The sequence below is a fragment of the Pinus tabuliformis genome, chromosome 5_2 (assembly GCF_031772625.1).
Source record: "Pinus tabuliformis cultivar Carrire ecotype Pingquan chromosome 5_2, CPIR1, whole genome shotgun sequence".
NCBI classification, from domain to species: domain Eukaryota; kingdom Viridiplantae; phylum Streptophyta; class Pinopsida; order Pinales; family Pinaceae; genus Pinus; species Pinus tabuliformis.
This window is the reverse complement of record NC_142306.1, coordinates 1040808728-1040828128: the sequence shown is the minus strand read 5'-3', so window position 1 is coordinate 1040828128 and position 19401 is coordinate 1040808728. Positions and strand designations below refer to the sequence as shown.

Here is a 19401-nt window from a genome sequence, read left to right as displayed (position 1 = left end):
TTGCAGAACAACTCACCAGAGACCCAGCTCAGCAGAAGCTTCCTCATCTCAAGGAGGAACTCAATGCAATGGGGACCATTGCTTCCTAAGGGGGGAGGAATGATCCAGGTGGATGTTGGTGGCCACCCACCTATCCCATTTGGACCCCCACAACTGTCTCTTTCAGCATTTTCAGTTTCCTAAATTGTAGCACAGTTTACTATTTTTAGTATTTTTTTGGGTCCTGAACTTCCGGAGCTGTTTTGAGGCCCTAAACAACATTTTTTGGGAAATCTGGGGCAACATGGGTCCATGGACCCATGTTGCCTCCCAAAGTGGTAGTCCTTGGATAGATCTTTCTAATGAGCTATTGTACGCGTCAAACGAAGATCGTATGCCAAAGTTACGACCCCGGGAAATTGATGTACCAATTTACCCAAACGGGGCCCACAATTTGGCGTTTCATCTTCTAGGGTTAGGTTTCGGGATGTGAAAGGTTTTCCATTGTTTCTCAACAATAAATAGGCCTTCGAGCCTCATTGTAACACAGTTCAGAGGCATGTAGCCACCACATCTCTTCTCAGAGATAAGCTACCATCGCCCTAAGTGGTTTATTCCCATTTCTGGTTGTAAGCATATTTCAGTATTTTCCATTAATGAAATGAAGTATTATTTCCGCTGCATCTTTGTGTATATGGTTATCTCTGTAATTTGTTGCATTCCTGTTTAAATCCGGATCACTTATGCTCAGGGGGAGCATGGACTCGATCATGGGAGCTCAATCAGCACACTTCAGCATATCAGAGAATTCAGCATGCACTCAAGGGGAGCATGACCCTTTGCCCTTGATGTCAAAGGGGGAGAGTGACTTGGTGTGGTTGTTGTTGCCATCAAGTCCAAAGGGGGAGATTGTTGGCATTATGATGTATGTGTTGTACTTGATGGAAACCCACTTGTAGTAGAACAACTCACTTGTATATGGTAACTAGATGAATCTACATAAGAGATATCAGATGTGACAGAATGCAATGTAGGGCAGCTTCAAGGAATCAAAGTATAGCAGGCAAACAATGAAGAATTGTTGGCATTATGATGTATGTGTTATACTTGATGGGAAAGAATTACATATTAGTCTTCATAGAATGAAGAAAGAGAGGTATAAGCAGGTTCACTATTGACCAAGCCGCGTATACACGCAGGTTAACAGAACAAAAAGAGCGTATAACGTACACACGCACTTTCATAGAAAGAAAAGCATGTATACCTTGGAAAACTAAGTTTTGGTTCGAAGTATTTGGTCCATGGTATTGTGATCCATGGTATTGGTCCATGGTATTTGGTCCGAGGTATTGACCCTAGGTATTTGATCCAAGGTATTGGTCCTAAGTGGTTTTGGTCCATGGTATTGAGAAAGGCCTAAAACTATAAAAGGAGGAGAAGATCATTAGGCCAAGATACACAAGCATTGAATATCTGATGAAGTGTGAGATCTAGTATGTAGGTTATTGGGTTATGGTGCATTGCTAGATTTGAACCAAGGAAGAACCTTAGCAGTTGATGGAGGATAAGATCTGATGATGGATCGGGATCTTAAGGCATAAAGTGAACTATCATTATGTGTTTTTTCTCATGAATATTCTAGATCTAAATACTAATGCATATATTATTATGTAAATGATATGATCTCGGTATAACTGAAGTCTGGTATAGTTGCAGAATTATGAATTAATATTTGCAGATGTATATGCTCATTGGCTTTGAGGAAAGTGCATATACCGCAGGTTTAGCATATGAAAGCAGCGTATACCTTACAAAATATGTTTTAGCTGTTGTTGTTTGCTGTTGCAGAGTTCTGGGTTCTGGTCTGGGTTCTGGTTACTGTATTCTGGTGATAGTATTCTAAATGATCAGATTGATGGGTTGTCAAAATGATTGATTGATTTGGTTGTGGTTGGTTCAAAAGGTGATTGGTTGATGCAGATATATTTGATGATTGAATTACACTTATGATGTTATTGATGGATCCAGTCTGAAAATTTATGAAATGTGGTCCCTGGAAGAAAAAGAGAAGGTCGTAGCCTTCTGTAAGTCGGCGCCTACGTACTAAGCAAACAAAATGGTTAGTACGAGAGCTAGGGGGTTGTAGCTCCCTTCTAGTAGAAGCTGGCGAATGAGAGAAGGTTGTAGCCTTCTGTAGGTAGAAGCCTGCGTACTGGTATAAGACTACACCAGTACAAAAATTTTAAACATAATTTTCTTGTTGTTAAAAGAAGAAAGAGACGACAGCAGCAAGTGGTTTTCACCCACATTGGGTTTCCACCTTATATCTTGGTGTTCATGTGTGTTGCTTATGTGTGATTCTTTAATCTGTTTTTACTACACTGTCTAATGAATTCTTGATATACTGATTAAAGTTCAATACATGATAATTTGGGTAAATCAAAAGATCTCTGCATATACGCTAGTTGCATTAAGTACAATTGTGTATACACACTAGTTCACTGTGCTGAAGTAGCGTATACAAATCAGTTTTGAAAATTAAATTATTGATCTGATAATACTGATTCACCCGCCCTCTCAGTATTATTTCCAACAAAAGAATTAACTTAACATTCTTAAAGAATATCGTAGATCTAACCATATTAAGCAAAGTTCTATTCATACATTCTGCAACGCCATTCTGTTGTAGATTATAAGGTATGGTAGTCTGATGTGTGATGCCATTTTCCTTCAAATATTGTTCAAAAACATGAGAAGTATACTCACCATCGTTATCAGTTCTGAGAATCCCTATATTTTTTTGAGTTTCATTTTTAATCATCAAATAGAAAGTTTTAAAAACTTGAAACATTTGTGACTTATTCTTCAACAAATACACCCAACACATTCTTGAGTAATCATCAATAAATGTCAGCACATATTTATTTCCATTTGCAGTTGTAATAGGCATAGGTCCACATAAATCTGAATTTATGAGACCTAATTTTCATGAACTTGATCTAAAAGAAGAACTATGAAAAGGTTGTTTACAATGCTTTCCTAGAATACAAGCATCACAAGGTGTAATCTTTCTTGGAACTATAGGAATACCTTTAAAACCTTTCTTTTTCATCATTCTGATGCTGCCATAATTGATGTGACCAAATCGAGCATGCCATAACAAGCTGGGAGATAGGATATCAATTTTCTGTGCCAAAAAAGTAGAAATTTCACGACAATTAGTAGATGAAGTACCATTTAACTTTAAAAGAGTGCCTTCTTCCACACTGTTCATAATAACTGCATGATCAGATGCTCTTCTTATCTCTATGATGCCATCAAATATATGAATATAATGCCCTTTTTGCCGAATATGGATAAGAGACATCAAATTTCATTGAAACTATGGAATATAAAGTATATCATGTACAACATAATCTACAAAATTCAGTATTTTCAAATGAATAGACCCAATGCCAGATGGTTTAATTTGAGACTTGCCAGCAAAGTAAATAACACCATCAATATCACTACTAAATGTTTCAAAAAAATATCACCTAAATGTCATATGAGAAGTGGCTCCTAAATCCAAAATCCAACTATCTTGCCATGAAGAAAATGTAGTGTTGAAAACATCATTAATATTAAAGTTACAGTGAGAAACAATGTAATGTGCAGACTCTGATGATTTTCCCTTATTTGGTGGTGGCTGACCTTTCTTTTCATTGAAATATTCTCTCATTTCAGTGACTTTCTCCCAAGGTATTTTACAGTTAGTAGAAGTATGACTAATTTTACCACATCTAAAACATTTGATTGCTGGTATATCATTAAAATTTATTTTGGTCTATCATTTTGTTGTCTGTCTCCCTGATTATTTCCCCTCGCCCCCCCGCGTCTCTCTCTATAATTTCTCCTACCATGACCTCTACTACTTTTATCGCCTCTATAAGTTTCAGCATGAGACTTCTAGTCCTTTTGTGCATGGCACAAACTTTCTACATTAGAGTTAGGTGGAGCCTCTTTCTTCCCAAAGGCCTTTTCTCTCTCAACTATTTTTCTTACAAGTTTATCAAATGTAATGTCTTTTAACTGCCCACTAGCTTGGAGAGATTCCAAATAGTGTGAATAGATAGGGTGAAGGACTTATAAAAGTTGTAAGTTGTAAATATACTTTAATTCCAGTGGCTTCTATATCATGAAAAGTGGCTTTTATTTCAAATGCACTCTTCAAAGGATCATTATCCTTCATCTCCAAATTAAACAACTTTAACAATAACTGAATAATTTCGAGTTCTGAGTGTGAATCATACAATAATTCTTTCAACTTCTTTAATGCTTTGAATGAGGTACCACAAGAAACGATATATCAACTTACCTCTTTTGTAACTGATGAAGTTATTAACTTGTTGTCTTTTGTCTTCATAATTGCATGCTGCTTCTTATTATCAGGTGGCTCCGGTGCAATTTTTTTTCCATCACTATCCTTCTTGCCTTGAAAAAATTCCCACAAATCGTTAAAAACAAGGGCATTTTTGAGCTTTCTAAACCACTCTTGATAATTTTCCTTTCCATTAAGAACAACTCCAACTATGGAAACTATTGAAGCCATAATTGTTATGCAGCCAAATATTCTTCAAATCATTTCAAATTAAAAATATATGGAATACTTCTGAAAACATATAAATCCGTTTATCCTCTTGTTTCAAACAAAGTTGGCTTTATGGTTTAATTGTAAGTTTCAAAAGTAGCCTAGCAAAGAGATAGGTTCGAATCTTATTAGCCTATAAATATTTTATTTTACGAGTGGCCTTTTAAAAATTATGTATTTCAAATCACCATAAAATTGACCACTCTTCAATTAAAAATTTAATTCAAACCACCAATATATATATATATATATATATATATATATATATATATATATATATATATATACACTCTATCCTTTAAAAATTTTAATTCAAACCATCAAAATATATATATACTCTATCCTTAAAAAAATTTACTTACTGTGATTAAACTCTTGTTTACTGTCGTAAATGCAAATACTATCCTTAAACTCAACCAGGTCTCTGATACCACTATACAAGCCCAAATAAACTCCACAATGAAAGAGCATTGTATTAATGATAAAATTACTTATTTATACATGTGCAATCTAGGTACGATACAATTTTGTCTTGCTAACTTATTAATTTTAAAAACAGAATTTAGAACTAATTACATATTATACGATAACAATCTCGAAGGATTAGTTAAAATAATCCACCTGAAATATGTACATTATATTCCCCACCTTCACACTATTTTCTCTTAGTTTGAAATATACAATCTCTTCTCCACCTCCATCCCTCTCTGCCCCATCTTATTTAGAATATACATGTTTTCCACCTCACCCTCACCTTCACCCACCTCCATCCATCTCTGCAATATTCATGCTTATTCTCATCACCTTCATTCATAATCCCATCCCATTTTTCACACCTTTCCCTCACTCATTCCAAGAAGTTCCACCTCCCTACACTCCCTAACACCTATCCCTACCCTCTAGAGTTTTCCTGCAAATTTACCTAACCCCTAACCCCTAACCCCTTCATTCCCTTCCCTCAAAACAATTGTCCCATTTTTCCTACTTTCCCAAATCATACTCTATCTTTCCTCCCTACCAAACTAGGGTTTTATCATGCAGACTGAAACCATGGAAAATGAGAATAAAAAGTAAAACAAAGGAGGGAAAATTTCTAGGTGTGAGCCCACTTAGGTCCAAGATATCATGGCCTCGTCTTTCATCAAGAAATCCTTTCAAGATGTGGGCTGCCTAGGTTTTTGTCAAAGGATTCAAGAGGCGGGTTCCCATGCAAAATTGACAAGCCTCTTTTCCACCAATTTTAAGAGGGATAAGTCAAACATAGTAGGGGTTGGCTTCATCATCTTAGCAGATTCCATAGCCTTACCCACTAGTATCCTTAACCATGGAGAAATCTGGTTTAAAGGGATGGATTGGGACGATGGGTGTTGAGAAATGGCAACAAGAAATTCCAGTTTAATTTGTCCTTGAATTAAACTATGAATTAAAATATGATTCTTTTCTCATAGAAATTTGAAAATAATTAATTAAGTTTAATTAACTTAATTATTATAGGAAATTCGAATTAGAAGTCTTTTAGAAGACATGTATATGTTCTCCCTAACTTATAGGAATTAAGGATGAGTTATGAATAAGTTGTAATTAGTTAAATTAGTTTATTGAGTTAAGTCCATTTAAATTAGTTCCAATCAGTTTCAGGAACTAATAGTGAGTAAACAGTCAGTTGGGACACTAATGACCTAATTAGTGCTACTCTAGTTAATTGAAGATTCCACCATTAGAAACTCATTCATGTTGATTATGAGAAAGACCCAGTTGAGACTAGATTGCAAGGACAATGTACTACTTATTTTATATTTTTCTGAGTTTCACTGATAGTGCATGAAATCAAGAACTGGTCCTTGAGGGATTGTGCTATTTTTAGAGGCTTTATTTCCATTTAAATACAAGCTATCCTTCATAGGAATTAGACATTGGAATAGAGACTTGGAGAGCTTGTGACGAGGCTAAGCTTTGGCCTTGAGCTTGCTTATGAGTTGGAGATTGAATTTGCTGAGTGTTGGGATTGTTTTATAGAGAACAAGCATTGTAATCTCATCTTGATTTTTCGGATTAATACAAAAAAAAAAGTGGGGTTTTGAGTTGTGGCTTTCCCCGGATATTTATTGTGTTATGTGCTTTTGATTCTCTTCCTCTATTTATTATTGTTTGCTTGTTGTTTAAGGGTTTCCTCTGTAAAGAGTATAAGTAGATTCTTGTCTCTTTCTTTAGAAAATTGCATTAGCTTGTGAATCTATAGGATTTTCTACATGGTATTCGAGAAAGATTGTTTTTTTGGCAGAGAGTTTGTAGAGAAAATCTGAGAATTTATGTGAGAAAAATTCAGGAAAAAAATGTAGATTTGGATTCCTTGGGAAAAGATACCCAAATTAAAAAAAAAATCAGCCAAATTGGACTTCGGATGAGGGAGATATCTTTCATTGAAAATCAGCTCTTTAGAGGAGATTTCAAAGTTTTGAGTTTATGGGTTACAAGTGAAAGTCGAATTTGCAATACATAGTTTAGGATCGGCAGATGGTGTTCCATGGTTTGAGGATTGAGTATGCCTTGGAAGGAATCTCGAATTTTATAGCCTGGATGGGCAGGATGGAGACTATGCTAGAAGATCATGTCTTGAAGGAATTCATTGATCAAGAAGTCCCCAAGCCAACAGCTACGAATGCACAGAACTTGACCGAATGGAAGAATTGTGTGGCGAAGGTAAGGTGGATAATCCTTGAGGGAGTTTGAGACCACATTGTCTTGAATATTTATGGCAAGGAAACTCTGCATGCTATGTGGAAATCATTGACAGAATTATATCAGAATAACAATGATCAAAGGAAGTTGGCACTGAAGGAGAAACTTCATAAAATCAAGATGGATAAAGGCGAGACGATTCCAAAGTACTTGACCAAGTTCAATCAATGTTAGGATGAACTTGTAAGTGTTGGAATCATGGTTTTCGAGGAGGATATGGTGAGCCTTGCTCTTTTTTAACTCCCAAAGAGTTGGCATAGTTATCAAGACTTTGTCAATGGTCAAGAGAAGCTGCCAGATTGGGAACGACTATGGTTGGATTTGATGCAGGATGAGATCAGGAGGAACACCAGGGATGGCTCTTCATCAAAGACTAATGATGAAGAGAACTGTGCCTTAGCGATTAAGGCAAGGAAGGGGAAAGGTAAAATTTCTCATTCCAAATCAGATTCTTATTGTTATCTCAAAATCAGGCCCTGATAGGCTGCTGGTCAGGTTGACTCTAAGTAACTATTTCAAACCTACTTTAGGCTGAGGCTTAGCCTCCTCAACCTGAGAGGGCTCTCTCTTGATGGATTAATGATTTTGATTAAAGATAAGATGGCTAACTCTTATAGAACAACTGTGAGAAATATGAATGGTGGAAACACATTAAACAACTATCCATTGGGCTTATGGAGTCAACAACACCTCAATATAAAAATGAACTCAACCTTACATGGAAGTCAGGGCATTCAGCATTTAAACATTCAGAACATAAACTCATATGGGACCACACAGTTTATAAATGTATACAGGAAGTTAGAGCACATTCAGTGAATTCTGAGTGATTATACATCCATACCACTGTAAGAATTAAGAAAAGGAAAACATCACATATTCTGAACATAAAAAATCCTTCATGAATCCTGAGAAGTAAAGACAAGCATGTATTACTGAAAATGAGTCTTACATAGGCCAAATACAAGCTTTTGCATAAAATTTCCAACCCCTAATACATTATTTCTTCTCCCATATATAGAGTTCATGTAGATTCCTTCCTCCAGCATGAGGGGAATTCGAATTCCTCCTAATTTGACACCTATTGACACTTAAAACTAACTATTTAATACAAAGGACAGCTAACTAGGAGTCCTAGAGACCTAATACAACTAGGAGTGTAACTTTTTATCATGATTACAACAACCTTATCTAAGCATTAAACACTCCTTTTGACACATAAAACTCCATGAAGTCGAATTTGATGAAGCCCATAACCTTCCAGCTGGCCCTTGATGACTCATCCTTTTGTTGTTCCTAGAAACTAGGAAACTGTCCCTTGCTCTGTTCTGGCTGAAAAATAGGTCTTGGGACAGAGCTCATAACTTCTCATAAACAATGTATTTGGAAAAACTGAAGGAGGCTTTTGTGAAAGAATCCGTGCTTAAAAAAAACCTCTCTTGGGTTTTTGAAACACCTTTCCTACCGCCCAGAATGTGTCTTTGAAAAACCTGTGTCAAACAGAGAAATATGCCTGTGAAAAACTTGCACCTACAGCAGTTTCGTAGCGCAAGTTTTAGTCACCCGTTTCTCCCAGCTCATAATGGATTTGAAGAAAGTGGAAGAGGTTTTTGTACTTTAGTATCTTAGGAATGAAAACCTCTTTCAATTTTCAGAGATGAGTTTTCAACTGCTCAGAAACTCTTCTAGAAGTTGACTGGTAAAAACAAGAAGACAGTTTGACTGATAAGTTGACTGATAAAGTTTGGAGTTCAAAAATGTCTCTCCTCTACTTGTTTTGCCCTTGCTGAATGTTTACACCTTTTAAATGATTCTTTGTAGAGGTTCTCCTTCAAGAAGATTTGCCTTTTTCTTTCAACATTGGTCCATGAAATCATAATGTGCAGTGACAGCAGTTTCGTAGTGCGCTACGAAACTGCTGTGTGAATAAAAAAACACAGTTTTTTCTCAAAAATTATTCTTCTTGTGATTTCTTCACAGCTTCATCTTATGCCAATAGGCCACATATCTTTGACATAATTCATCCATAAACAGCTTCAAAAAGGTAATGTTCTAACCAAAATTTTGTTAAGGCTCCAATCACTTACTGCCTGGTTCTTTTATGCTAAGACTGTCCTCCTGGTTTTCTCAACTGAATTTGCAGGTCCTCAACTGTCTCTTCATCATCCTGATTTTAGTTCCTAATTTCCATTGATCATTCTGATATATTTTTCCTTCTTTATTGCAAGGACAATCCAAGTGAAATGTTGAGCATGGCTGTCAACTAGTTCATGTCTTGGAACTTTTACATCTTTCCAAATGACTTTTACTCTTTTGAAATTGGCTTCTGGTTACTCTTCTTTTCTTCAAACATGTCTATGAAATCCCTACAAGGAAACTTGAAGATAAACCTGCACTTTATTGGTTTGAACACTACCTTGCTTGAATTTGAAATTGATAACTGCCTCGCTTTAGATTTCAAAAAGTTCTGATGAGTGTCATCCTTAAGCTTGCCAATTGTCTTCTTATGCATGAAAGAAACACAGGAGAATAACCAAGACCAATTCTCCCTTACCTTACCCTTTTCCTTTGAAATCTTTTCAGTGATAACAGTGGCTCCACTTGGGATAGTGTGCCCTTGTGGTACACTAAGAACTCGCAGGTCCAGTGCCTTATCCTCTTATGAGAAACGGAAATTTGTTTGACAAGCATCCCCTTTAAGCTTCTTGGGCTTTCACCTCGGGCTTAAACTTGATGATCATTGTGAGAGAAAGAAATCTACCACTACTAAAAAAATGCTCAGTCAACCTTGAGCTTATTTGCATTTTCCTACCTACCTACCCTATCAGCTGCAAGCTCCACTTGTAGCTCAAGCAACATGATATTTCCAATAAAGCCAATCAATTGTCCTCTCTGATATTGGAGGCTCTTGACTGCATTCAACCTCAAAATAACCATGGTAGTGAGATGACCAAATCAACCTATAATGTATATGATCTTCATAATGCAAATGAAATTGAAATACTGATGTGCAAAACTTTGCCATGTATTCATTTATAGGGTCAAAGAAAACATGGTTATTTTGATAATCATCATAACATTCTATCTCTTTAGACAACTGATCCTTAGCCACACAAAATTCCTTTGATGTGCTATCCAACTGCCTTTCTGCATGATTCCCATAGACAATGTAATTTTCCTCACTATTGTGATCATTCTTTGATGTAAGCTGCTGCAAGGAATCACAAAAATTAACAACCTTTTCTTCTACCTGAGGATTATAAAAAATTTCTTCCAATATTTCTTCTTGGTGTTTGCAATCAATTTCATATTCTTTATGATCAAAAGACTGACAAATCTGCTGCATCTCTACATCAATCTCAGAGGATGTAATATGATTTTCATAAGTAAACCCCTGCTGATCTTCATGCTGCATTTCATGAGATGTTATACTTTCTTCTTGGTGTTGAAATGCATTGTTATGAAGAGCCTCTAAAATTTCTTCATCCATAAATTCATCATCATCATAACAATCCTCCAAATATTGAATAAGACTTAAAGAATGTCTACAACAATCTTTGAGCAACAATAAGGAAGGATGACATTCTTTATACATCTCATAGAATTCATCATGAAAATTAGCAAGTGAATATATTGAACCATTTTCCAAACCTTTATACCAAGACCATGCTTTTCCTTCTAAAGTGGTCATAAACATCTTCATGAGACAATCTTCAGGGAAATGAACCTTAAGACTACGTACATGCATATGGAACCTAACCAAATGAAGAGCAGCATTGTCTTTCTTTTCATCTTTGAATATTGGAAGATCATCTAACCAATCAACCTTGGGCATAGGATTTGGAAAACCAGGGATATGAGACCGATTCATAGGAGCATACCTGGCATTCATTCTTGCAGTGGAACTCATCTTGAAACTTCATCAAGCTACTGATCTTCTAGCAATGGAGTCACCTTCCAATTTCTTATTCGATGTGTGGAGTCACCAAGGTAGTTTTGCAGCCTCAAAATGATGTCTAAGCTCCTGCTACCTTCAGAAGTTCAGTCTCTTGATTTCAGGAATGAATAATCTTCAGACTCCCGGCAGACGCACCAAAATGTTATCTCAAAATCAGGCCCTGATAGGCTGCTGGTCAGGTTGACTCTAAGTAACTATTTCAAACCTACTTTAGGCTGAGGCTTAGCCTCCTCAACCTGAGAGGGCTCTCTCTTGATGGATTAATGATTTTGATTAAAGATAAGATGGCTAACTCTTATAGAACAACTGTGAAAAATATGAATGGTGGAAACACATTAAACAACTATCCATTGGGCTTATGGAGTCAACAACACCTCAATATAACAATGAACTCAACCTTACATGGAAGTCAGGGCATTCAGCATTTAAACATTCAGAACATAAACTCATATGGGACCACACATTTTATAAATGTATACAGGAAGTCAGAGCACATTCAGTGAATTCTGAGTGATTATACATCCATACCACTGTAAGAATTAAGAAAAGGACAACATCACATATTCTGAACATAAAAAATCCTTCATGAATCCTGAGAAGTAAAGTCAAGCATGTATTACTGAAAATGAGTCTTACATAGGCCAAATACAAGCTTTTGCATAAAATTTCCAACCCCTAATACATTATTTCTTCTCCCATATATAGAGTTCATGTAGATTCCTTCCTCCAGCATGAGGGGAATTCGAATTCCTCCTAATTTGACACCTATTGACACTTAAAACTAACTATTTAATACAAAGGACAGCTAACTAGGAGTCCTAGAGACCTAATACAACTAGGAGTGTAACTTTTTATCATGATTACAACAACCTTATCTAAGCATTAAACACTCCTTTTGACACATAAAACTCCATGAAGTCGAATTTGATGAAGCCCATAACCTTCCAGCTGGCCCTTGATGACTCATCCTTTTGTTGTTCCTAGAAACTAGGAAACTGTCCCTTGCTCTGTTCTGGCTGAAAAATAGGTCTTGGGACAGAGCTCATAACTTCTCACAAACAATTTATTTGAAAAAACTGAAGGAGGCTTTTGTGAACCAATCCGTGCTTAACAAAAACCTCTCTTGGTTTTTTGAAACACCTTTCCTACCGCCCAGAATGTGTCTTTGAAAAACCTGTGTCAAACAGAGAAATATGCCTGTGAAAAACTTGCACCTACAGCAGTTTCGTAGCGCAAGTTTTAGTCACCCGTTTCTCCCAGCTCATAATTGATTTGAAGAAAGTGGAAGAGGTTTTTGTACTTTAGTATCTTAGGAATGAAAACCTCTTTCAATTTTCAGAGATGAGTTTTAAACTGCTCAGAAACTCTTCTAGAAGTTGACTGGTAAAAACAAGAAGACAGTTTGACTGATAAGTTGACTGATAAAGTTTGGAGTTCAAAAATGTCTCTCCTCTACTTGTTTTGCCCTTGCTGAATGTTTACACCTTTTAAATGATTCTTTGTAGAGGTTCTCCTTCAAGAAGATTTGCCTTTTTCTTTCAACATTGGTCCATGAAAACCTAATGTGCAGTGACAGCAGTTTCGTAGTGCACTACGAAACTGCTGTGTGAATCAAAAAACACAGTTTTTTCTCAAAAATTATTCTTCTTGTGATTTCTTCACAGCTTCATCTTATGCCAATAGGCCACATATCTTTGACATAATTCATCCATAAACAGCTTCAAAAAGGTAATGTTCTAACCAAAATTGTGTTAAGGCTCCAATCACTTACTGCCCGGTTCTTTTATGCTAAGACTGTCCTCCTGGTTTTCTCAACTGAATTTGCAGGTCCTCAACTGTCTCTTCATCATCCTGATTTTAGTTCCTAATTTCCATTGATCATTCTGATATATTTTTCCTTCTTTATTGTAGGGACAATCCAAGTGAAATGTTGAGCATGGCTGTCAACTAGTTCATGTCTTGGAACTTTTACATCTTTCCAAATGACTTTTACTCTTTTGAAATTGGCTTCTGGTTACTCTTCTTTTCTTCAAACATGTCTATGAAATCCCTACAAGGAAACTTGAAGATAAACCTGCACTTTATTGGTTTGAACACTACCTTGCTTGAATTTGAAATTGATAACTGCCTCGCTTTAGATTTCAAAAAGTTATGATGAGTGTCATCCTTAAGCTTGCCAATTGTCTTCTTATGCATGAAAGAAACACAGGAGAATAACCAAGACCAATTCTCCCTTACCTTACGCTTTTCCTTTGAAATCTTTTCAGTGATAACACTTATCATGGAGGTAAGAAGAAGGACATGTCGAAATTTAAATGCTTTCATTGTCACAAGATGGGTCACTTTGCTACAAATTTTCCATTGAAGAAGTCTAAGGAGAAATCCTCAGGAGGAACAGCAAGTGAGGCTTTGGCCTCCCAATTCAAATTGGAATTTTTCCTCATTGCATGCATGGTGTCTTCAATAATGGGAAGTGTCTAGTACTTAGATAGTGGAGCTTCTTTCCACATGGTTGGCGACAAAGTGTCATTGAGTGAACTGGAGGAGAAATATCTCAAGATGCATATCGAGATGGGTGATGACGGTAAGTATATTGTTACTGGAATGGGCACTATTACTTTTCAGATGGATCACGTGGCTACACTCACCTTGAAGAATGTTATGCATGTACCCTGACTGATGGAGAACTTGGTATCCATTTCCATGCTTGAGGATAGAGGCTATGATGTGATCTTTTCGAAAGCAAAGGTGTTCCTTCGACACATAGCCATGGGTCAAGTAAAGAAGATAGGGATTCGAGTTTAGAATCTCTATAAGATAGAGGTAGAGGATTGTGTTGATTTGAGTTCAAAAGTAGAAAATATGTTGAGCCGAGACATCAGTGGGTTGTGGTACAGGCGATTGGGCCACTTGCATCGTGGGGCTTTGAAGACATTGCAAAAAATATCTATCGGTCTTCCCAAAGGTACACTTGAACAAGTTGATACATGAAAGGGTTGTACTTTGGGAAAGTACACCAAGTCTTCCTTTGGAGATAGAGACAGTCGAGAAAAGTCTATTTTGGAGAGAGTCCATTCATATGTGTGTGGATCACTCTTGACAATATCAACCACCAAACACAGGTATTATGTTATATTTGTAGATGACTATTCTCATAAATGTTGGATATTTTTCATGCAGAGAAAGCATCAGACATTCACAAAGATTTGTGAATTCAAAGCATTGGTCGAGAAAGAGACAGGAAATAAGGTTAAATATCTATGGAGTGATAACAGTGGAGAATATGTCTCTAATGAGTTTAAGAACTTCTATGCAGTGGAAGGTATTAAACGAGAGTTGACGGAACCTCATAACCCTCAACCGAATGGGGTTTCCAAGAGGAATAACAAGAGCATAGTAGGGGAAGTACGGGTGATGTTGCATGATCAGGGCCTACCACTACACTTTTGGACTGAGGCATGCAACAAAGTGGTTTATATTCAGAATCGTAGTCCACATTGGATACTTGAGAGTAAAACACTAGAGGAAGCTTGTTTCGGTAAGAGGCCAGATGTTGGTCACTTTAGGATTTTTGGGTCATCTATTTATTTCCATGTGACCAAAGATCCACGGAAGAAGCTTGAGCCAATAGCAGAGTTGGGGATCATTGTGGGGTACACTGATACTCCCCACAACTATCGGGTGTACATGCAAACTAGTCAGATGACAGTGATTTGCAGAGATGTCAAGTTTAATGAGGAGAAGGTCATGCGAGCATCCCTTGAGAGGGAGTTTGAGCTACATGCGGAGGAGGAAATTTTAGTTCCTAAGGTTGAGGAGCCTCAGATTGATGTGGAGCAGCCACATGCAGAGGTTCCGAGAGTAGAGACATCCACTCAGGCAGAGTCTTCCAGAGAGGGAAGAAAGCGCACTAGAGAGGCTAAATTTTTTTTGGATGATGCACGGGAGAATGTGGGAGCACCCTCTTCTCAGCGTAGACAGAGGAGGTCACCAGAGAGGTACACTAGATACATGGCATTTATGGGTGAATGTGTTGTGACAGATCCCTCTTCCTTTCAGAAAGTATTTCAACAGCCAGTTTGGGTTGATGTGATGGTGGAGGAGTATGATTCCATAGTTCGAAACAATGGTTTGGATGTGGTCTCAATACCGGAGAACAAGTCGGTTGTGAGCTCCCATTGGCTTTACAAGGTAAAGCAAGTTGCAAATGATAGTGTGGAGAAGTAGAAGGCCAGATTTATGGCCCGTGGCTTTTCATAGGTAGAGGGGATTGACTATGATGAGACCTTTTCTCATGTTTCAACGTACTCATCTATCAGATCTATTTTCACGCTATTTGCACAGATGGGTTGGGGTATCCATCAGATGGATGTGAAGACTACCTTCCTCAATGAAATGATTGAGTAAGAGGTGTACATAGAGCAAACCGAAGGTTTTGAAACCTTGGACCATGAGTCACATGTGTACAAACTCAAGAGGGCGTTGTATGGATTGAAGAAAACACCCCGTGCTTGGTACACTAGGATATATAGCTACTTCACTGGGTTGGGCTTCACGAAGAGTGAAGCAAATGTGAACTTGTATCACATAGTGGTGGAAGGTAAGCTTTTGATCACTGTACTTTATGTAGATGATCTCATATTGACAGGTGATGAGAATCTCATCAAATCTTGCAAGGAGGATCTTGCAAGAGAGTTTGAGATGAAGGACATGGGGCTCATGCATTACTTTCTTGGCATGGAGGTATGGCAGGGAGATGAGGAATTGTTTGTTTCTCACTGAAATTATGCCAATGAGATACTCAGGAGATTCTTCATGGAGAGAAGTAAACTTGTAATAGATTTGACCATAAATATATGAGAATAACAAATATACCCAGAAATAACAAGATCGACCCAATAATATAACATGAAAATTCTTCTCTTTATTAGTCAAACCCTTGAGGTAGGGTAACACCTTACAATCACTCCTTAAGGAAGGAGAACACTCCACAAGCCATATGCTTGTCCATACAATAATCCTTGAAATATCTCAATGGAGAGTCTCTAGCCTCTATATAGGCCTCATACATACAATACCATGGGTCATTACCATGGTTCTCTCAATACCATTTATCTAATACCATGGGATTACCCATTAACTATGACCCATCCCATTATTACATTATTCCCTTAGGTACCTCCCTCTGTTCCCCATACTATCCCCCCTAGGTGATGAGAAGCTCATAAAATATTGCAAGGAGGATCTTGCAAGAGAGTTTGAGATGAAGGACATGGGGCTCATGCATTACTTTCTTGGCATGGAGGTATGGTAGGGAGATGAGGAATTGTTTGTTTCTCAAGGAAATTATGCCAATGAGATACTCAGGAGATTCCACATGGAGAGCAGTAAACCCATGGAGACTCCTCTAGATGGTAACTAGAGGAAGGAGGATGCTACTTCAAGAGAAGTAGTGGAAGCTACTATTTATAGGCAGCTTATGGGTTCACTAATGTATTTGGTGAACACACGACTAGATATGTGTTATGCAGTTAACCAGGTTAGTTAAGCGATGGTTAGGCCTACCAAGTTGTATTGGAAGGCCAAAAAGCATGTATTGTGTTACCTCAGAGGCACTACTTAGCTTGGGTTGTGGTATAGATGGATAGAGGTAGTGAAGCTTCAAGGCTTCACCGATGCAGATTGGGCAGGGAGTCCATCTGACAGGAAGAGCACATCATGAGGGATCTTTAGTATTGGTTCAACTGCAATTTCTTGGTACAACAGGAAACAAAGATTGGTTGCACTCAGTTCGGCAGAGGTAGAGTACATGGATGCAATTCAAGAAACATGTGAGGCTATCTAGATGACGAAGATCTTGGTTGCTTTGTTTGGTCAACAGGCGGATTCGACAATGATTTATTGTGATAACCAAAGTTGTATCAAACTATCTGAAAAATCAGTTTTTCATGATCGGTCCAAACATATAGATATATGGTATCATCATCTTAGATATTGTGTATTGAGGCGATCATGTTGTTAGATTACATTCCCATAGAGGAGAAAGATGTTGACATCTTGACAAAGGCATTGCCAAGATTTAAATTTTAGTTTCACAGAGATAGGATTGGGGTAGTGGATAATCCCTTTCTTGTTGAGAGGGAGTGTTGAGAAATGGCAATAAGAAATTCTAGTTTAATTTGCCCTTGAATTAAACTATGAATTAAAATAGAATTATTTTCTCATAGTAATTTGAAAATAATTAATTAAGTTTAATTGACTTAATTAATTTAGGAAATCCGAATTTTAAGTCTTTTAGAAGACATGTATATGTTATCCCTAACTTATAGGAGTTAAGTATGAGTTATGAATGAGTTGTAATTATTTAACACAGTTTATTGAGTTAAGTCCAATTAAATTAGTTCCAATTAGTTTCAAGAACTAATAGTGAGTAAATAGTCAGTTGGGACACTAGTGACCTAATTAGTGCTACTCTAGTTAACTGAAGATTCCACCATCAGAAACTCATGCATGTTGATTCTGAGAAAGACCCAGTTGAGACTAGAGTGTAGGGATAGTGTACTATTTGTTTTAGATTTTTCTAAGTTGCACTGATAGTGCATGCAATCAGGAACTGATCCTTGAGGGATTGCATTATTTTTAGAGGTTTTATTTCCTTTTAAATACAAGTTATCCTTCATAGGAATTAGACATTGGAATAGAGACTTGGAGAGCTTGTGAAGAGGCTGAGATTTAGCCTTGAGCTTGCTTATGAGTTGGAGATTGAATTTGTTGAGTGCTGGGATTGTTCTAGAGAGAACAAGCATTGTAATTTCATCTTGATTTTCTGGATTAATACAAAACAAATAGTGGGGTTTTGAGCTGTGGCTTTCCCCGGATATTTATTGTGTTATGTTCCTTCGATTCTCTTCCTCTATTTATTATTGTTTGCTTGATGTTGATGGGCTTCCGCTATAAAGAGTAGAAGTAGATTCTTGTCTCTTTCTTTAGCAAATTGCATTAGCTTGTGAATCTACAGGAGTTTCTACATTGAGGAGTGCTAACACCCTCATGCAGCTTAGTTGTAAGGTAAATCACCAAATTGGGTGAAATCCCATAGTAAGCTATCCTTTCAAAGACCTCATAGGCTGTCATGTTTAAAAACAATCAAAGGTCAATCCTTATAGAATAAGCCCAATAAGAAATTAATCACCAATTTCGAATTCCTAAGGAAGAAATGTCAGTTGTTACAAATTGTGACCAAGGAATCAATCAAAGAAGACTCATGTCATATTAAATTTGTATTCAATAAGAAGAAAAAAACAAATTTGTATTTATTTATTGAAGAGAAGAAAGCATGTAAGTGAAACAGACCACTGCATTGCATAATCTTACCAAAGATGAAGGAAAAAGCCTTCCATATTCCAGTTTTGGACCTGAGAATGGGCTTGCCTTTGAGATTGACAAAAGCATGCATGACAATTAAGCCTTGAGACTCTGAGTTAAAACTCTGTTGGTGTTCATGTTGATTTCCAGCCATTATTGAGTTAATTCTTGCACTAATCAGCTTATAAGCTTTGATGAGTGATGTTCGCCAGAAACTGCAGTGTTCACTCCTGCTTATAAGTTTTTTGTGTATGTGACTCACATGCTATTGGCCCACGTATAAGTTTATACCCTCTCACTCAGGTTTTCTATGTGTGTGACTCACATATAAGTTTATACCCTCTCACTCAAGTTTGGCATCTCCCCCACCACTTACCGACCTTCCGATATACCTGGAAGTGACTTCATTAATTGTCAGAACTTTCCATATATTTAATTGAGTGTCCTCAAATTATGCTTTCAAATTATCAAATCAGATTTCTGCCCTTCTAGATTGCCGAGTGTTTGGACTAAAAAAGCATGTCTAGACCAATTGGTTGAGAAGTCAGTATGATTTGAACTTTATTATAAAGGTAAGTAGGGGTTAAATAATTATCATTTTCATTATTATTAATTTTTATGCTCAACAACTTATTTCAAGTTTAGTTATCAAACATTTATTTTAATCGATAAAATAAAAGAGAGAGAATAAAAACATTCTGGAAAACAATTCCATATAAATTATTTTAGA

The 19401-nt window shown here is 36.9% G+C and overlaps 1 pseudogene; it reads right to left on the bottom strand.

Moving 5' to 3' along the window:
• The window catches only part of LOC149162791 (protein NRT1/ PTR FAMILY 5.2-like), a 33971-nt pseudogene extending 15146 nt beyond the window's left edge, over nt 1-18825 (bottom strand).
• Between the last annotated feature and the right edge of the window lie 576 nt (nt 18826-19401).